The sequence below is a fragment of the Prinia subflava genome, chromosome 11 (genome assembly GCF_021018805.1).
Source record: "Prinia subflava isolate CZ2003 ecotype Zambia chromosome 11, Cam_Psub_1.2, whole genome shotgun sequence".
Classification (NCBI taxonomy): Eukaryota; Metazoa; Chordata; class Aves; order Passeriformes; family Cisticolidae; genus Prinia; species Prinia subflava.
The window spans coordinates 5,526,854-5,545,141 of record NC_086257.1 but is presented as its reverse complement, the minus strand read 5'-3'; the positions used below and the strand labels follow the sequence as shown (position 1 = coordinate 5,545,141).

The 18,288-nt window shown below is 49.1% G+C and overlaps 1 protein-coding gene across 1 annotated transcript in view; it reads left to right on the top strand.

Moving 5' to 3' along the window:
* The window catches only part of LOC134556124 (uncharacterized), an 82,303-nt gene extending 64,614 nt beyond the window's left edge, over positions 1-17,689 (top strand). Inside the window, exon 6 of the transcript XR_010081571.1 lies at positions 16,766-17,689. The gene's annotated coding sequence lies outside the window, so the exon portion shown is untranslated. The remainder of the gene's footprint in view (positions 1-16,765) is intronic.
* Positions 17,690-18,288: the final 599 nt, after the last annotated feature.

Below are 18,288 nucleotides of genomic sequence, written 5' to 3'. Positions count from 1 at the left end.
ACTGGAATCCCATCCAGCTGATTCCCCCATTTCAGCTGAGGTGGAAATTTCACTGGATCTCACAGAGACGTTTGGATGTATGGAATGATAAGGAAAGCTCTCCAGCAGGAGCTGTAAAGCACCACCCTTGCTGAGGGTATAACCAACACATGCTTTACAATAAGCAATATTGATCTGATCATTCCCATAAGAACCACAGAATCATAAAATCATGGACTGGTTTGGGTTGGAAGGGACCTTAAATCTCAGCCTGTCCCACCCCCTGCCATGGTCAGGGACACCTCCCACTATCCCAGGTTGCTCCAAGCCCTGCCCAACCTGGCCTTGGACACTTCTAGGGTTCCAGAGGCAGCCACAGCTTCTGCTCTGGGACACCTGTGCCAGGGCCATATTATAACCTGATATCAGTGCTGTGTAATTGAGGGAAAGGCATCTCCCGTTGTCCCAGGTTATCCATTGTTATCCCAGGTTTAGCCACATGAACCTGTTACTGAGATCTGAACGTGGCAGTTGTGAGGATTCTTCTCCCTGTAATTCCTTAATTAATAATCTCTTTATTTCATCAAAGACTTTATTGTTGAAGATGTTCAACATGTCCAGGGGTTTCCTGTTCCCTTGGCAGCCTCCCAGATTCCACCCTGCCATCAATCCCATCACAACTTTTTTGCCATGGAAAGTATTCCCCTGCTGGTTTAGTTGTGGTTCCTTCCAGCAGCTCTTCAGAAAACCTTTGCCCATCTCTTCCTTCATTTTTTCCCTTTTTCCTTTTAGCTCTGGTGATTTGCAGCAGGCTCTGTGGCAGCTGTAAATGTTAGTTAAAGCCTTATTGATGCCCGGTGTTTTCCAGCCGCCTGCTTCAGCAGTTTATTTGGGTCTCTGGTGATGTTTAGAGATGCATTTCCTCTCATCTCTCCCAGCTATATTTTACTGTTTGCTCATTTGCTTGATGACAGTCTGCTGCTGGGTTTTGGAAGAGCTTTGCAGTGCATTATCTTGTGAGTTAATCCTGACCTGCTTCCTTGGCTCCAGCAGCTGCCCTGGCACGTCCTGAGCCGGACGCTGCCACTGTCAGAAATTTTCTACCAGGTTTTTGCTGTCAATACTTTTGGCCACTGCTCTGTGTCATTCATGTCTGGATTAAGCTCCCCTGTGACATCCTGAGGGCAAGAGGAGATGTGTCATTGCACAGGGGATCAGCCTTGGTCCTGTTGGGGAGGTTCCTGAGGCTGGAGAAGGTCCAGCCCACGGCGTTTGTACGGGATGGTTCTTGCTACGAATCCCCATTCTGTGATTTTTGAGCTGTCCTAGGAGACTGCTTCACCTTTTTCAGGATGATTTAAGAGGCTGTGCTGTTCAGGATTCCCACTCGAGTGTTATTTATTAGTTTTGTAGTGTCTTCCAGGCTGCTTTCTTCGGTGTAGTGTTGATTCCTTGGGGACAAAGGAAGCAAAGGCAGGAAAACGCTCGCAGGAGGGATAAAACAGGAGTCTGACTGATGCCTTCTCTCTCTCTCTCCACGGTGTTTTTTCACAGATCAAAAATCAATTAAGGGCGAATTTCACTGGGAACTCTTTAAACAATGTGATATTTCATTAGAGATTATTGCAGGCTCTTTAACATTTGCAGTCCAGGTGTGAATTACAAAATTAACCGGATTTCTTTAATGATTTCCTCCGGGGTAACATTCCTCCGAGCACCCTGTGCCTGGAGCAAGCTGTGCAGCTGCTGCTGGAGAAGGGGTGTTTATTGCCTCCCCCACATCCTGATGGAGACACAAGACTGAAGGAATGGTTTTGATTGTGACAGCAGCCTGGCTGGGCACAGGGCTGTGACCTGGAAGATGAGAGCTGAAGGAAATAAGTGTGGACTGTTGTAGGAGAGGTAGAGAGGGGCTTTGAGATGAGCAGATTTGGGGTTTTTTTTCCCCAATCCCTTCTTGAGCTGTTACCACACAAGCTTTAGCCTTTGTGAGCCTTCCCTGTGGCCTTCCAGCTCCTTCCCTTGTTCCTGGATCTGTCCCTGCTGCCATTTAAACCCCATAACACTGAGACACAAGCACTCTGGATGTGCCAGTGAGTTTTCACTGGCATCTGGATTCCTTGGGACGCATCACTCCTTCCAAACCCTTTCCCTCCTGAAGGCACAAAGAGCAGTGTGACTTCTGCTCCAGTGCAACTCCCTCTTCATCATTAATCCTGCCTGGAACTTGCCCTTTTCAGTGCCCATTCCCTCCCTCGTCCATCTTGCCTTATTCACAGCCCAGTTATTGATCCTCATTTGGGGCTCATCTGTCTTAGTGAGCTCAGGGAGCCACCCCTGGGAGGGAGAGGAGCACCTTTGATTGCTCTCAGGGTGCTGCAGTTGGGTGGGAGGGAAATAGGTGAGTTTTGGGATGCACCACTACAGTTTCATCCAGTGGTTGCGTTTCCCGAGTGCCGACTGCTCTCCCCACCTGAGCACCTGCTTTTCTTGGAGGTGCTGCTTTTCCCTGTAAATTTTCCTTTCCTCTTCTCTAAACCCGTCACAGCTGCAAAAGCCCCATCACAGAGCTCAGCCTCTCCTCCCTCTCCCTTGAAGTCAGTAAGAACAGGATTAGTCCTCAGGGCTGCCTGTAGAACCCTGTACATTTGTGTTTGTCCTACTCTGCCCCCCTTTTCCCATTTCTAGTCCCCCCACATCAGTTTTCCCTGTGTTTTTCTAACCCAGGAGAGCACGGAGGGTTTCTTTGCCCACTGCAGTGAGGAAAGGCAGCTGATGAAACCCCACCCTCTGCAGACCCACTGACCATAATTGCTTTCCTGGAGAACAGGAGGGAGAGGCAAACAGTTCTGATACTTTCCTTGAATACTCTCTTGGGCCCTAATTATTTTCAGCTTAGGATATTTTCTGTGCCAGGCAAGACTCATCTGTCTAACAATCCTTGCTGGATTTCACTTCCGAGTACTTGCCCAGCCCTGCCTTGCGCTGCATGCAAACTTTCCAACCCCCTTTCCTCATAACCGTTCTCCCTGATTTGCTGTGGATCTCTGACTCCTCCCTCTAATGCTCCTTGCTCTGGGGCTGGACAAGGTGCTCAAGGAGCAATTGTGTACCTGAAGGGAGGTTGTGGCAAGGTGAGGTCAAGCTCTGCTCTCAGGCAGTGACAGGAAAAGGGGAAATGGTCTTGAGCTGTGCCAGGTTGGACACCAGGAGGAATTTCTTCATGGAAAGGGTTGTTAAACATTGGAAGGGGCTGCTCAGGGAGGTTTGGAGTTCCCATCCCTGGAGGTGTCCAAGGAACACCTGGATGTGGCACTCAGAGCTCTGGGCTGGGTGACAAGGTGGGGATCAGTCACAGGTTGGACTCAATGGTCTTGGGGGACTTTTCCATCCTCAATGATCCTGGAGGTCTGTGATCCTCTCCCACTCCTCCAGTGACTCAAGATTTTTGAATTCCTCTCACCTGCTTCTTTTCTAGGCTGCAGCATCCCAACCCATTGGGTTGCCCTTCATGGAAAAGCCATTCCAGACCTTACAAAGTTCTTGCTGTCCTTCCAGGAACCTTTCCTGCTGTACTCCCCCTGCTTTGTCCTGCTGGAGCCATGCAGGGACACATCCACATAGCTCACCTGGAGAGTTTTGGGGTACTTTGTGTTGCTTGAATGAGCTGCATGTTTTGGAGGAGCTGGCCCTTACTTGTGAACGTTTTTATTACAGGAACCTTTTCAGCAAAATGCCAGTCATTATGAATCCTGAAAGTGCACTCTCTGCAGCTTCCAATTACAATCCTGGCTGCATCTGACTCGAATGGTGTCTACTATTTAGGGTGCATTTGAAAATGCATTTTGGGAGGTGTCTTTCATGTCATTTGTGGTGGCTAACATTATCTCCAATGCTGGAGGAAATTAAAAATGCTTCCTGCTTAGAAGCAGAGAGTTGAAATGAAAATGTGCTGTGTGCTGGTCCATGGCAGCATCACCAAAATGTCTGGGTGTGGTGCCAGGTGCTGCTCTGTGAGTTCAGCTGTCCTCAGAATGACCTGGTGTATCTTTGGTGGCCTTTGAGATGGGACAGCTGAGTGACCAAGCTGGGTCTGCTCTGGGGAATCTCCTGAAACTGCTCAGTACATCCAATGTTTACACAGATGATTTAGTTCAGATGGGCTGGGGAGGTCACGTGGGCAGAGCTGTGTCCAGTTCTGGCCCCTCATGACAAGAAGGACATCGAGGAGCTGGGAGTGAGTCCAGGGAAGGGAATGGAGCACCAGGGGTGGCTGAGGAAGCTGGGAAAAGAGCTCAGCCTGGAGAAAGGAGGCCCAGGGGGAACCTTCTGGCTCTGCACAACTCCTGACAGGAGGGGGATGCCAGGGGGGTCAGGCTCTGCTCCAAGGAGCAGGGACAGGACAAGGTAAATGGCCTTACCCTGTGCCAGGGGAGGCTCAGGTTGGACATCAGGAGGAATTTCTTCATGAAAAGATGGGCAGGCTTTGGAAGGAGCAGCCCAGGGAGGTTTGGAGTCCCCACCCCTGGAGGTGTCCAAGGAATGCCTGGACACAGCACTCGGTGCTCTGGAATGGGTGACAAGGTGGGGATTGGGCACAGCTGGGACTCCATGGTCTTGGAGGTGTTTTCCAACCTCAATAATTCCATGATGTGCCATTTATTCTCTTCACCTTTTGGAAGTCCAACAAAGTGCAAGGGGTAAAGGCTCAGGAGGATTTGGTTTTGGGAGCTGTGGTTTCATTGCTTGGGAATCTCTGGGGAACCTGTCATGAGCACTGGCTTCAGATCAGCTGCTGGAATGTTGTTCCACCTCTGCTCTATCCAGATCTCATGGAGTAGTTTATATTGGCTGAGGAAAAGGAGGGAGCCTGACATAAAACATGTCCTGATGTGGTCTGAGCAGCTTTGGCCAGCAGTGAGGACTGGGGCAGTACCTTGTGTCCTTTACAAGGGGCACTGGGACAGAACTGACAATTCCATCCCTGATGCCTGTGAGTGCTTCCCTGTGCCTGTGTTTGTATTTTCACCTTCCTGATGGGAACGTGCACAAGTAGATAAAAACCTGCTCTAGTGGATTCCAGCATTAAGTCAAGAGACTATTGGATTTTTTCAAGGGCTCACACAACTCTCTTAAAAAGCAGCTTGTTATGTGTTAGTTTGGAGCCCTTTTGTTCAGCCTCAGGTGTTTTTATTCCTTCAGGGTATTTACTGAAAGGACGAGAAGAAAATGACTCAAGGTGGCATCATGCAAAAAATTCAGTGTTCAGCACAAGAGTGCTACATTTTGGCTTTTCCTCCAGCAGGAGTGGGATACCTTGCCCCTCTTTTGAGTCAAGTGTCAGATTAGAAGAGTAGAAAGTTGAAGAATAACCCCTCTGAATCAAAATCACACTGAAAGAAAACACTGCAGTGCACAATTGTCCTTCTCTGTGTGAGGGAGAGGTGGTAAGAGAAGGTACCATGTGTGACATGTGTTAGTTGTGTTCTTTGATGCTTTCATGGCATCGGTGGGGATGAAGAAACACGGAAACATGAGCAGAACTTTAAACAATTACTGTAATTGAATACTGTACATGAAATTAATTCATTTCAGTTGTACCTGTTCATGCAGCAACAGTATTTTTTTTCCTTCTCCTTTTCCTCCCTTTTTTTTTTTTTAAGGTGCATATTTTTAAGGGGTCTAGTAAAGGATTTTAATGAATCTCTGAGAAATAACTTGGTTTTTTTTTCCTAACTTGGTTTGTAATTCTGAATCCTCGAAGCTGCTTGACTGGGAAGCTCCATAAACCCTTACATTTATTTGAAATCTCTATCCTGGAGCCTTGCCTTGGTATGGATGATGCATTTAAGCTGAGGAGAGGCAGAACAAGAAGAGCTGACCTCGTGTTTTGCACAATGGATTTTGCAGGCAGAGATTTAATAAGGGGAATTCAATATTTTCTATTCAAGGTACTGTTACCCATATGCCACTTTTCAAAACCTGCATCTTCCTACAAACAACTCGCTGTGCTTGTAGGCTTGTCTTGAGGTTTGATTTTTGCCTGGAAGGAGAAGGCTGAGTTAAAGTTGTTTATGATGTTTAACTCTGACTGCAGCATCTCATTTGTTGCCTTGACTTGTTCAGGGGGTTTTCAGCACCACTTCATTACTGAATCTTCTGCTTCTCTACATGTACAGCTCTTCCAAGGGTCTCTTTTAGACAGGTAAAGGCGTTTTTGGTGCATTCATCTGGGCACTGATAGGCTGGGAGAGCTGGGGGTGCTCAGCCTGGAGAAGAGGAGGCTCGAAGGGAAACTGAGAGATCCTGCCGGTGCCTAAGAGGCTCCAGGAGAGCTGGAGAGGGACTTTGGACGAGGGATGGAGGGACAGGACAAGGGGGCATGGCTTCCAGAGAGTAGATTGGGATGGGCTGTTGGGAAGGAATTGTTCCCTGTGAGGGCAGTGAGGCCCTGGCACAATTGCCCAGAGAAGCTGTGGCTGCCCCATCCCTGGGAGTGTTGCCAGGTTGGGACTTGGAGCAACCTGGGCTAGTGGAAGGTGTCCCTGGCCATGGCAGGGGCTGGAATGGGATGAGTGTAAGGTCCTTTCCAGCCCAAGCCATCCTGGGATTTTATGTGTATGTGAAACAAAATTCTGCTCCTTTTCACCCCAGTGCAGCCAACTCATTAAAGCTCTCACAAGTGCAGCCATTTGTGGTTAAAACAAGCTGAAATAGAGAGCTTGTGGATGTGATTAAAAACATTTCATCAGATGCTGCACCATCCTAGTCCTGGCCTCCAGACTGGGAGAGGGGAGAGCCTTGTTCTGGTGCTCCCCATGATGGGCTGAGCAATGGGATGTGCAGCCAGCACCAGCATCTGGAATGCCATGCTCCGTCCTCAGGGATGTCATTTGCTCCTCTGTTCCGGCCTTGCTTCCCTCCTGCTTGTTTGAATGTGGATAATCTCCCTGGTACAGTGGGTATTTGTTGTTGGACTTAGCCAAAGCTCTGGCAAAGCTCGGGGTGAAGGCAGGAGCAGCTGCTGAGTTGTTCCTCTGATGGATTTACTCAGCTCCCCCTGCCCTGTGCTCTTGTGCCCACTCACCTCTTTATTTTCCTTCTTGTCCCTTCACTGCCATTCCTTTGCTGTCTTTATTCCCTTTCCTTTTCCCTTCTCTGTTTCTGGCACCTGCCACCCTGATTGCGGAGCCACAATGGGAAATGTCCCTGCCCAAACACTGGGGACTTTTGGTACTGGGTAGGAGAGAATGCAGCCAACAAAATGCAGGTTATTTTATCCCAGGCTTTTGATGGCCAAGCTGGATGACTGTCAGCAAGGACTTTCTGCTCCTCCTTCCCTTCCTTTAGGTGAAGGGGAAGCTCTGGAGAGTATTCTTGGCTTGTGTGGATGTTGTAGGGAGACCCGTGGAGCAGCCACGTGGAAGCAGGTGGCTTTTCCATTTGTGTGAATGCTGCCCTCTGAGCCCCTCTCAGGGCAGGACCTGAGGCTGTGAGGGAAGAGCTGCAGCAGGAGCCTTCAGGGCTGGGGTGCTGCATATTCACACTCACACCCGCCCCTCTCAGCTCTGCTCGTGTGAACACGCTAAATACCCACACAGGCGCCTTTCTAAGAGGTTTCAGCAGCTCAGGCTTTTGCCAGCCCTGCAGGTGAGTGAAAGCCTCCCTCCTTCCCCGGCTCTCCACAGGGACCAGCTCCTCCTGTCCCCAGCCCCCCGCTAACTGGGGCTCTCATCAACGGGAGGGAGTTTCCAGTGGGGTTCAGGCAGGGCTGGGGCTGGAGGGCACAGCTGCCCCTTCCCTTTTGTCCCCCTTCCCCTCCTGCCTTTCCTTTTGCTTCTCTGCCCTCTGCTTCTTTTCCTTTTGGAAAGAAATGCCTTGTTTTGAGGCTGTGAGGCACATGGGCAGGGCTCTGCTGCTGGAGGGACACTGGTGTTGGGAACAGGGGGTAAGGGGAAGGTTCCCCAGCATGGAGCATCTCCTCTCCACAGCCAGCCCTCCAGGAAAGGCTGGAACGTGTTCCCAACTCCTCCACTCTCTGTCTCAGCATCCCTTCACAAATTCTTTGATTCCTCATCTGAAGATGGTCCCTGGTGCTGTGCCCAACACAGAGTGGGTTGCTTTAGTTTGGCCACTGGTCCCCAGAGGGATCAAACCTGTGCATTGATCATTTGTATCATTTTGGGAAGTTTCAGCACCAGGCTGTGCTTTGCTGGTTATTCCTCTTTCAATCTCCTTTCTCAACACAGGCCAAATGGAAATATGTCCACAGCGCACCCCCAGTTTTGGTAGCACTCCTAACATTCCCTGCTTCTCCTTATTCCAAGGCTGTAGTGATTGTTGAGATGATGGGATTCTGTGTCCTGCCACAGAGCAACTCCTTTCCAGACACCTCTGTCTTCAAGGTTTGTCTGGGACATAGGAAATATCCACTCCCTGATGGTCTTGAGGGGTTGAACTGGATAAAAAGGCACCACAGATTTCAGATTTTGGGCTCCAACTCTTGTATCTCTACAGAGATACCCTCCACACCTTTTAGGTGCCAAAGTCATTGGATTTATCCAGATTTTTGGAATGTACCATGCAGCCACATCAGTTCTGTCAGCACTAGCTCAGGTCTCCAGATCCCACAGCTCCAGCTCTGCCCAGAGAGAAGCTGTTCCCTGTTCCTACTGTCACTGCCAGTTGGCTTCCCAGAGCTCCTGGGGACCAAGTGTGGCTTGCTGTGCATCCAGCCCAGCTCAGAAGGTCGAGGGAATCAGAGGAAAGAAGGATGACACGTGGAGAGATGGCTCTGAGCTGTGAGAGGACCATTACTGATCAGCTCCAAAGGTGTTTGGAAGCAGCTTTTGGCTGGGGAGCTCTGCTCCAGGGCAGGTGCTGAGTGAGCACTTGTGCCAGGAAAATGGGATTTTCTTAGGGAGGAAGACAAGGGCAGATCCCGCCCCAGCTTTGCTGTCTCTCAGGAAAAGGGCAGGATTTCACTCAGCCTGGTGCTGACAGCCCTGTTATTAAGGCAGTGAGAGGGGCTGAGGGAAGCCTGGGCTCTCTCCCTGCCCCCAAGGCCAGGCCGTGGTGAAGAACAACAGCAGCAGCTCAGAGCTGCAAGGCTGAGCTTATCCTGGGCACTTAACCCCTCACTGCACCAAATTTACTGCGGGCTGGGCTGGGGCAAACTGGGACAGTGCTGCCCACCACTGGAAACCAGCTCCCAGTTCCACAGGGACGCACAGAAAGGCTTTTCCCAGCCTGGGGCTGTTCCTTCCAGCCAGCAAAATTCACGGCTGGGGAGGTCAGGGAGCCAAATGCCACCAGTGGGCTGCATAAAGGGCTGGATGATTTTATGGCCAATAATAACATTTGTAGTTATACAAGCCATGCTAAGATAGGGCTAATCAATTCTCATGCTGCAGGTCAGCAGCTGATTGCTGCAGGGGTCAGCAAGGAATTATTTCCTTGCCATTTACAGCTTTATTTAATTGGCCAGATGCATTAAGGGCCTTTTAATTATTTTTTTTCTCTTCTATCCTCTGAAGCATATGGAATTAAGCACTTCCAGGGACAAGGATCTGTGCTGGTAGGGCACCACTGCCTTGTCTGGGAGGGCAACTCATGATCCCTTTTAAGGCTAGGATTTTGCTGGATGTAATCAGGGTGGGTTTCATTCCAGCAGGGGGTATTTCAGCAGTGCTTCCTGGTAACTCAGAGGAAAATTCATTTGGCTCTTCAAAGCCAATCCTGTGGGCAGGATCTGCTCTGAGTTTGAGTCCAGAGCCGGGTGGGAATTTTCCACTGCTGTGCTCGTTACACAGGCACAGCAATTTCTGTAATTGTTGATTTTAGCTTCACTTTCAAAACCACAACAAAACCACTGGGAAAAATCCAAATTGAAGAGCTTTGTTTTGAGTTGAGTTGAATTTTTTGCTTTAAATGAAACCTGCAGTTAGGAAGCCAATGCAGCACTGGAGGGTTTCTGCCAGGGCAGGTTTTGGGGGAAAGCCTGGAGATGCTCTGTGCCCTGGCATGGACTGTCCTCTTTGCAGGGATTTGTCAGAAGCACCATTTCCTTTCATCAGGAAAGAGAACTGATTCCATCCATTTCAGTGAAAAATGCCTTTTCCTCTTCAGAGAAAACCTGCAAAAGAATTTTTAATTTCAGCTGCGTTCCCCTGAAAACCTGCTTTTTTTCCAGGGAGGATTTTTAAAAATTAATTTTCTCATTTGATTAAAAAAAAAAAAAAAGGCAAAGAAAAAGGCAGCAAATTTAGCCTGTTTAAAATATTCTTTTCAAATTAGAAGCCCCAGTTGCTGTGTGGGACTTTCAGAGAAGCTGAAATCTGCCTGGTTTGGATTGGAGCATCATAATCCTCAGATCAAATTTCTTCTCTATTGTGTGGTGGGGTTTTTTTTTTTTTTTTTTTTTTTCTTTTTTCTTTTTTTTTTTTTTTCTTTTAACTGTGTGCTTTACAAATTTTAGGGATTGCTGACCTTTTGTCTGACTTTTGAGAGGGAAAGACATAAAAGCTCTCCTCCGCTCTTGCAGGACAGCAATTCTATTTTAATTTTAGTCCCTGTTTTAACTGGACACATTTATTAGGAAGGAAAGCTCTGATAGGGAAGAGGCTGGAACTGCCATATGTGTCAAATCCTGTGTTATTTACTGCAATATCCCTGATTTTTAGCCACTTTTCTCTTTCTGCCTTTTGAGGCTCTCTGCATATCCAGGATTGTCACTCTCCTGCTCTCGAGATGAGACTGATGGTGGGAAAGGCAACCTCACCCCTGTCCTCAAGCCAGCTCGTGCTGGAGTAGTGCCTAACGAGGTGATTGGGATGATTAGGATAATGAGGCAGGGATGTGAGATCCTGTGTGATCCCACTGGGACATAGAGCAAGGCACGGGAGGCTGGAGGATGTAGCCAGGCAGGGAAGGGGAGGGTGGAGCCCAGGTGGTGCTGAGGAAGGAAGGTCCGACCTGGAGCAGGGTTTGGGGTCCTCTCGAGGCAGTGCCACCTTGAGCAGTCATTGCTTTCATTCTGGCAGCACTGAGAGAAACTCAGTTGATTCCTGCTCCTTCAAATCCTGCCCTGAGAGCGAGCTGGGGTCCTGTGGGGAGTCAGACCCTTCCTGCAAGCTGGACCAGGTGAGGAGCCTCCATCTCCCATCTGCAACGTGGAAAAATCCATACCCAGGGACGAAAAGGCCCAATGAGCCCTGTACAAACTCCACACTGAGGGCAAAATCGATGCTTATTGCACTTTGTGTATCTCTGCCCAGGGTCTGGCTTTGGCCAGGATGGAAAGGGTTGCAGGCAGCTCGAAGCAGACGAGATTTTAACAGGCAGGAGAGCATTCCAAGGGCATTGTCCTGGCTGAAGGCAAGATCCCGCTGGGCTGCTCCGCTCCAGCGCCTCGCAGGGAGATGTGTCCTTCTGTCCTGGCTCCTGTCCCCACGTGTCCCAGCACATCAGGACTCTTGGGCACTTATTGTCACTTCTTACTTCCGAGGGGGGCTGCTCCTTCGCGCCATGCTCACAGCAGGGGTGGGATTTGGAAGCAGAATTCCCGGGAAGCAGTGACACGTGCAAGGTCGAGCTGTCACCCTGTGGCTGGCAGAGCTGCTGGGCTGTGTCTCCGTCCACAGCAGTCACACCTCTCCTTTCTACCTCTTAAGAAACAGCAATAAATTAATAGAAGGTTATTAATTAGATTAATTGTAAAACTTCTATGAATCGCTGCCTTCTAGATCCCAGTCTATAATCACTTGCCTTTCCGTGACCAATTAGATGGGGCCAGTTAAGGTTTTATCCTTTTTCAATATCAAGAAATCATTATTGTCATTGCTTGAACACAGACTGGGCAGAGAGGGGTTCACCTGCTACAACCTGGACTTATGAAAAATGCCCTGAGAAAAAGGGTAATGAATTCCTCCAGTTGTGCTTTGCTGAGCACAAGGGGCTTTAGGGCTGCATTCATTTGCCCTCTGGCCAAAACCTCCTGCATAAAGCTTTGCAGAACCTGTGGGTGGGGGGGATCTTGGCTGGATTTCATCAGTACCCCCAGCTCTGCCCTGATTTTGAATTGAATATTCAAGTTAGAGCTGAGTTCAGTAGAGCTGGCTTAATGGGAGAGGAGAGAGAGAGAGCGAGATTCAAACTTGTTCTCCCAGCTGGAAAAAAAAAAAAATCCAAACCTGCAACTTTAAAAATGCAAGTCAGTTCTTCATTTTGATGCTGCATAACTGTCTGTGTGGATGGGAGAAGCAACAGGACTGTAATTGCAGACAAAATCTCTATTTCCTCTAATTGTTCCCGTAACTTGATTTACTTTGGAAGTACTCAGTGGATGCTTTCCTTATTTACTGTCTCTCCTCATTGCTATCCCTTTCCCTTCCTTGACTGATGAAGCACATTCATAATTTCTCTCCATTTGGCGTGGACAGATCCAGTTGGGCTCAGCAGCAGCTTGTGCAGATAAGGAGCATAATGTCTAATATCAATCTAGAACTGAGTGAGTGATTTATGGGGGAGAGGCAGTGTGAAACCAGAGACACACCAGATGAATCTGGGATTTCAAGAGCAGGGAAAAAATCTGAGCCTGCTGAAGTTCTTCTGAAAGGAGAACTTTCTAGATGGGAAAAGGAAGGTGTTGGGAGATGGGAGAAGCCAGAGTATCTTTCCTTGGTCTTTAGACCCTCAAGGCTCTGGTGAAATACCTCCAGGAGAATTTCCAAGTGGCTTTAGGGCTTCACTTGGCCATGCAGGCTTGACTGAGGTGGCACGTGGGGTACAGCATTACCCCCAGCACCCCAACACTCCAGCGGACACCCAGGCAGTGTCTGATCCGTGTCTGTTGGGATGGGAGGGAATACAGACTGATTCCATGGCATCCCGGCAGGATGCTGCTGCCTGGCTCTCCTCAGCATCCCTCTTCCTGCCTTCCATGCTGCTGGCTTTCTGCACACCTCAGGATCTTTCAGACTGGAGTTTCTCCTCCCACCTCCTGCTTCTGGAGATAGGCACAAAGCCCCTGGCTTTCCACTCAGGTGTGTTCCTTGCTCAGCTGGTTCTTCTCTTCTTTCCCACCTCTTAGGATTTTCCATGGAGCTTGGACATCTGGGCTCAGCTACAGCTCAGAACTCCTGTCCTCCCTCACCCACGTGTGCTGAGGAGGAAAGGAAGCTGTAACACCTGCTTTAATTTCCTCAGGTCTCCCTCCAGCTGCTGCCTCACAGCTCCAAGGGCTCCCACCTCCGTCCAAACTAACCAGTTTTTGGCCACAACTCCAAATCTGTTCCGGATCTTATTTCCCATGTGCTCTGTGTAATGTTTTGTCTCTAGACAATTTTTCCTTTTAATTTTGCAGCGAAAATTACCTAAGCTGGCTGAAAGAAGTGTTTCAGAGCTGACTTGTTGATGGCAAGCCAGAGCTGAGGGCTGCCTTATAGAGATGTTTTCTTTGGGAATAATCAGCCCGAAGCCGGTCTCGGAGGAGGGTCGCAGATGAGAACTATCAACAGAGGGGTTTATGGAACACAAGGCTTGCTCTTCCATTTCAATGCAGATAAAATCTGCCAAGAGAAGTGGAGCCTTCCCTTGTCACTTCTGCAGAGAGAGATTTTATTAACACCAATTGGATGGAAACAGGGGGTGGCCGAAGTGCCCCCATGGAGATAAAAAGACATTAATGCACTTAGGCTGTGACAGCAGAGAGCAGCTGGGTTTGGTTTATGTTCCTCTGGACTCCAGGGGGACTTCTGCACGAGCAGGGTGGGATTTGGGGCTGAGTTCAATGGCTGATCCCCCCAGCAGAAATACCGGGTGGAAAGGCTGGGAAGGAGCAGGAGCAGCCCGGGATGCAGAGTATGGGTGGCAAGGTCTCGAGTGGCCCCAGCTCTGTGGCAGTGTGGATAAGGTGTGAGACCTCAGGATCGCTGGAAATGGGATGTTGAGTCTGAGGCTGGACAGGTGATCCCAGGAAAATCCTGCCTGTGGTGGCTGGGTGCTGGCATCCCAAAGCCTTGGGAGCATGTGTGGGGTTGTTCCTACTGCTCACCCTCCAGAGCTCCAGTCACGGTCAGGGGCTGTGTATTCTGGCTTGCTCTTTCCAACAGAGTCATTTTTGCTGGCTCACATTGCTGTTAGACCAGGAGCTTTAGCCTGGCCCACACAATGGCTATGGGAAGCTTTGGGTTGTGTTTTGGATTGTCCTTGATGTGAGACACACATCCACATCCCACTCCAGAGTCCTGCACCCATTGTAGTTTCTCTTTACAGGATCCCTGAGCAGGAGAAGGGCTGTGTTCCACTTCCAAGCCCCATGCCCTGGTCCACCACAGGGTCTGGTTTTGCTGAAGCCTCCCACTGCCAGCTCAATCCCAAGCTCCCCTCATTCCATGGGCCAGGGTTATTGGAAAGGCCAGGAATTTAAAGCCCCACTGCACGCACTGCTCCTACCCAGCACAGCCAGCTCTGCTGATGGAGGGATGGAGGGATGCATGGATGGATGGATAATGGATGAATAATGGATGGATAATGGATGGATGGATTTATTCTGACCAGCCTGCAGCCAGTTCTCTGCATTTTGGAGCTCCTGGATCCTGCTGGTAGGGGTGGGAGCCACTGCTGGAAATGCTTGCTCCTTCTTGGTCATCTAATTTGGAGCTTTCCAATAAATAGGCTGCTCGACATTTTTTGATGTAAAGGTCAACATCGTCTGGTAGACTCAAGGATTTTAAGATAAGTGGAGGAAATGGCATGGGTAGGCTGATTTGATAATGATCCTAATCCTGTGTCTGATCTCTGATAATGATGGTAACCCCATCAATGTATGCTCATATCATTGCAAATGGGGCTTGGATCATTTTTGGCAGTACTGATACCTTTTAGCACAGAGTGGCTTTGCTGGAGGCTTTAACTTGTGCAAGAGCTGCCACACAGAATGCAGAAAAGGAAGCTTAAATTGTTTTAGGAAAAAAAAATCAATCAGAGCAAGTGTTTTTGGCTAAATAAGGTCTCAGTCTCCTGAGTCAGCTTTCCCAAAGCTGTTGGTGTTTGCTGATGAATTATTGTGGTGATGAGCACACAGCTGACACACCAGCCAAAGTGCAGTTATGGGTGGAGACTCATTTCAGAAAACACCTTTAAATTCCACAAATGCTTTTGTTCAGGAAGACCAGGACAAGGACTGCTCTTTTTTTTTTTTTTTTTTTCTTTTTTTCTTTTTTGGTGCTCCTGAGGAAGCTGTGAGGTTGGGGAAGCTCTGTGCTTTGGGAAAGGTGAGAAGTGGTTTAGCACAGGGATTCCCTCCATTCTTCCAGGCTGTGGGGAACAGATATTGAAGCATCTCTCATGCTGTGCATGTGTTGGAGATGTTTTCTGGCCATTGTGTGTTTTTTAGGAAGTGCTGAAGGGAGAGCAAAGGAAGTTTAGGAGAAAGTTGTGCCTCTGTAGACCCTGGCAGTGCTGTGTCAGTGATCTGTTGCACAGCACACACAGGGCTGATGTCCAGAGAGAAATACAGATCCACAGTACGCTTGGAATTCCTTGGAAGGCTCTTACAGCAGAGCTCTGTATCCAAGGCTGTTTGGGGAGATCAGAGCTGCCAGGGTCTGGTTTCCAGTCTTTCCTTTTGCTTTGCTGTCTCCTGTGAATGCTACTAAAAGTTTTCCCTAAAGTTAGGGGTAAGTTAATTACATGGTCCTCTCCTCCTGAAGGACCCCAATGGCTGGATTATATTTTACTCCCAGATTTCTGGTTTCTAATCTGATCTATGGCACCAATTCTCAGGGAGCCACAGATGCAGGGAACTTGCACTTCTCCTGTCCCCTTGAAATGCCTGCTTGTTTTTTGACTCCAGAGCCCTCTGTGTCACATTCACCTAACAAGGCTCTCCTGGGGCTGCTTTCCCCTCGGCACAGTTTGTCTCTGGGGGTTGTCACATGCCTCCCACGGTCCCACAGCCTTTTTCTCTTTGGTCTCTGATCTCTGGCAGGCCTGTGCTGACAGCTGATTGCCATCTCTCCTCAGGTGGATCACTTGCTCTGTAACTGGCTCAGGCCAAGGGGCTGGAGATATTGGATTCCTTTGATAAGGTGCCAAAGTGACACACTGATATCTGAGCCAAAGCACTGAGTAAATGCTTTTCCCATCTCTGACCATGGTAGACTCCCAAATCCCAGCAGAAGCAACTTCTTTCTATTACTCAGCTGCTTGCTAGCAGGAATTATCTGCCCTAGCAGGAGATAGTTTGTGTTCCCTGGGTTTGTTAGGCTCCTGCTATTGCTTGCTCCCAGTAGAGAGAGGCATAAAACTCCTTCCAGGTGACATTTGCAGGAAAAAAATCAATTGTTTATCAACATCCCGGCAATCAATAAATGCAGTGATAGCTGCAACTGTCTCTATTGGAACTGAACCTTGATTGCTGAGAGGCCAGATTTGCTGCTGAATCCCCCCGGGCCTGAAGCTGGGCTGGAGCTGCGGGACCAAAGCCTGGAGCCAGATCGCAGGAGAGTTTTCTGCTGCTGTGCTGAGCCCTTCCCCTCCTCAGGGTGCTGGTGCTGGTTGCTCTTGTGCTCACTCTCTGGGCACTGTGCTGCTGGGGAGGGCTCTGGGGCTGTTCATGCACACGTGGTCCCTCAGAGCCACAGAGGGTCTCCTCACTGAAGAGATGAACCACAGCACAAGGTGCTCACCCCAGAGGCATTCATCACTATTTTGAAGACTTAGGTGCCTGTCCATCTTCACTAAGCCTTTTTCTGAAGAACCCTGTGTTATATTTTGTTCCCAGATTCTCTTGGCAAATGGCCTTGGTGCTGGACAAGCTGGGCCTGGAGGAAGATCTCTCACAGGGTTTAGGTGTTCCTGCTGTGCCTGGTGATAAACCTGAATTCAGCCACACTGGTAAAAATGCCAGCCTGGAGCAACCTTGTCCAGTGCAAAGTGTTCCTCCCTTGGGACTTGGATGACCTTTAAGGACTTTTCCAACCCAAGCCTTTCCATGACTTTGTGATGAGCATCTCCTGGTATCCATATCCTTCCTTCTCTGCTGCCCCTGTCCAGCTGGTCCCTTTCCCTGGGACACCTGCAGCCTTTCCCTCTTGCTTGATGTCTCATTAAAGGAGACAAAGATGTCCCTGTCTGCAGAGCATTCCTGATGAGCCTGAGCTTTCCCAGAGCCAGAGTTCTTCCTGAGCCAGAGCTCCAGGAGTGCTTCAACAGCGCTCTCAGGGACAGGGTGGGATTGTTGGGGTGTCAGCACAGGGACAGCAGCTGAGGGCTGGATAACGCTTGTGGGTTCCTTCCAACTCAGCAGATTGGATTCTCAGGAGATCATCCAGTTTTGAGGTGTCCATGTGGCCCAGGTATCCCATCACAAAGAAATATGGATAGGAATGGAAGAGTTAACACCAGCAGCTCCCAGACACGCTGGAGAGTTACATCATGTTGCTGTGGAAACTAACTTTGTGAAAGCACAGTGATGTATGGGAAAGCTTTGGGTCAGCGGGTAATAAATTCTCTTTAAAAAGTGATTTTTTCCCCATCTGCTGATGTAAACATCATTAAGAGAAATGACGGCTGAGAGATGGATTTCTTTTTATATCAATTTTCAGACAAAGGAAATAATTTTTTTTTATAATAAAAAAAGTTGCTGGAAATCAGAGAGTGCTATAAATAATGAAATAAAGAAAAAGCACCGGTGATGGAACAGAAATTTTCCCTGATGATTGGTTTACAGCTCTCTGTGATTTAATGGGAACTTGCAGTTGCCTGTGGGAAGCTGCAGCAAAGCCCTGGATGGGCTCTGCAAGATGACACTTTGCAAATTGTACCATGAATCCCAAACCTGGAGGGCTGGGGAGCACCCCTGGCCTGGAAGCCCCCTCTCACCTGCATTTCCCTGCTGCCATTGAGGGGTAAGTTTCCAACCTGCCATTCGGATCTCATTTGGATTCTCATTAAGATGTGGGGTTTTTGGGTTTATTTTCCACCCTTTTGGGTGCAGGAGGGCCTGGGGTGAGGCAGCAGAAGCATCTCAGGTTACCCAGAGCAGTGTGACAGTCCCAGCAAACCGCAAGGGTGCCGCTGGGAATGCAGACAAGGGTGTCACCGTGATGAATGGGGTAATTAATAAGCAATTAATGTGCTTCAGAGCATGGCTCCAGCTTTTCTCCCAGCCAGGCACTCAGCACTGATCTGCTTTCTCCGGCGATCCAGGCTCAGAGCAGCTCGGGATGATGGAGATGATGTTTCCAGGTCTCCATGCCACCAGGATGCAGCTCTGCACTGGCACAGCAGGCAGTCTGCTTTAGA